Here is a 2,335-nt window from a genome sequence, read left to right as displayed (position 1 = left end):
AACTTTTCTGCTCTCAGAGTATAATTCTGTTCATTGGTTGTGCCTACATTTAACATAGTATCTGCCTTCTCTCTCATCCTAGATGTAATCCCAGAGTTAGAAATTCCCTTACCAACATCATCAGATGACTGCACAAGAGATACTCTTTGATCTCTGGGCCAGAAAGTGATGCCTCTACTGTCACTCTTCAGGACAATTTATATAGGGAAGAGTTACAGAATGAGCAAATCCATCTAAAACCAACTTTCTTTCTTGGCAGCTGAGGACTGAAGGGTATTGTTTTAAAAGCCATCTTTAAGGGTCCAGGTAACTCTATGTTTTTTGGCTTCTGCTATCTATAGAGAATACACTTTCTCTCAGAGGACTAAAATACCATATGGTCTCTACCCTGTTGTTGGGGTATAGTTGTAACCACAGCTAGAATTTTATTAGTCTGAGTTTGATCTTTTCCTGTGTGTGTTCACTAGCTTAGCGATTTAACTGTTCTGAAATTACCAGAACCAAGCTCACTAAGCTCCTGATTTGTACACTTGGAGGTTCCTTACAGGCAAGAGCTGTACTTTTTGGTTCTGCATCCCTAGCACTTTGGTACTCTGCCTGGAATGTAGTATTGTTCCATGAAATCACTCCTAGAGATAGACTCTGTAAAGAACTGTAAAGGGTCTGAGTTTTACCCTACTTGCAAGTTAACAAGTTAGCCTGTCACAGTCTCATGGATGCTACTCGAAGACATAAGACTCCTGAGTCAGAGAGAAAGTAGCTAGTAGCATCTGCCTCTTTAAGTTGGTTCCCCAAGAACTAGTTTTCAGAGGGTGATGGAAATAGGGCCACTTAGCATCTGTACATGAAGAACTCTGAGCTTAGGGAATCAGAATCTTTGTTTTCCTTTGCAGAATTGTTATGGCTTTACATAACCAAATAAAACTCATACGTGAGCTCTCTCTTCATTTCTTCACTGTGCCTCCTGGCATTGGGATTGGTGACTCACGCCAGCTGGGCTGCTCTTTCCATGATGGCTTTGAGGTTCTTGAAGGAAATGTGAGTCATCTCAGCACAGTAAAATTTGTTGCACATCAGTAGCACTTCCAGGTTTGTGATGTTACAGACCACAAACTTCTAGAAGCCACTAAGCAGCGTGTGCTTAATTTTCTTGTTGCTACCATGACCGATCTTGGGCATCAAGATCTGGCACTTGAATCTTCTCTGTACCCTGTGGTCAATGTCTCTGGGTTTCTGCCAGTTACGCTTAATTTTGATATATCAGGCTGACTGGTGCTGGATGAAATTCTTGGTCTTCTTTTGGATAACTTGGGGCTTCATAAAGTGTCTTAAAGCAGTCATGATGCTGGGTTGGAGATGGAAGCTACCTCCTCAGAACCTTTTATAATGGGTAGTCAACATGCCTACCCTTTACTCCAGAAGGACACATTATTGCCATCAAACATTCTTGAAAAGGTAGTCTGGGACAAAGTGAAGTCAGTGCCTCATTTATAAGACATGCAGAGATGGGAGTGGCCCTTGGAGAAACGTCTCAAGAGATGGTTGAAGTGAGACAGAGGTAGCAGCAGTCTGAAGTTCACTTGCTCTTGCACACCCCAATCTCAGAAGCCTCCAAGAGCAAGCAATTTTTCCAGTGTTTCTGAAAAAAGAAGCACTCTGTTTCTTCTGCCTTCTACTTCTTTGGTAGGCCAATACTCTCTGCCTTAAATGCCTTTTCCTTACTTCTCTACTATGTAAATATTATTCACCCTTCCAGATCAGAGTGAAACCCCAGGTCCCCTGTAAAGCACTCCCTGACCAGCCCATCTCACAGTGATTTCTTCTCCAATATTATAGAGTTATTATCATTATCTATATCAATCATATTGACACTTAGGAAGTAATAATAGTATCAACAACTCTAACATTTGTGCATCATTTTACGTTTTACTAAGTATTTTTACACAAAGCATTCCGTTTGACTTTCATAGCAATTTAAGAGACATGCATTGAAACATGTATATTATCATATGTGAAACGGATCAGTGGTCCAGTTTGGATGCGTGAGATAGGGTGCTCAGGGCTGGTGCACTGGGATGACCCAGAGGGATGGGATGGGGAGGGAGTTGGGAGTGGGGTTCAGGATGGGGGACACATGTACACCCGTGGCAGATCCATGTCAATGTATGGCAAAACCACTACAATATTGTAAAATAATTAGCCTCCAAATAAATTAAATAAATTTATATTAAAAAAAGAGACATACAAAGGAAAATACTGTATTTTCAATTTACAGATAAGGAAAGGCAGAAATTCAGAAATGTGCCCAAGATTACCTAGTTAATAAACAGGTCAT

At 40.9% G+C, this 2,335-nt stretch overlaps 1 pseudogene; it reads right to left on the bottom strand.

The window, feature by feature from the left end:
• Positions 1-348: 348 nt before the first annotated feature.
• LOC112587826 lies at positions 349-2,036 on the bottom strand (annotated as a pseudogene).
• Between the last annotated feature and the right edge of the window lie 299 nt (positions 2,037-2,335).

The sequence above is a fragment of the Bubalus bubalis genome, chromosome 11 (assembly GCF_019923935.1).
Source record: "Bubalus bubalis isolate 160015118507 breed Murrah chromosome 11, NDDB_SH_1, whole genome shotgun sequence".
Lineage (NCBI taxonomy): Eukaryota > Metazoa > Chordata > Mammalia > Artiodactyla > Bovidae > Bubalus > Bubalus bubalis.
Note: the sequence above shows the minus strand (reverse complement) of the source record. Positions and strands in the feature narration are given on the sequence as shown.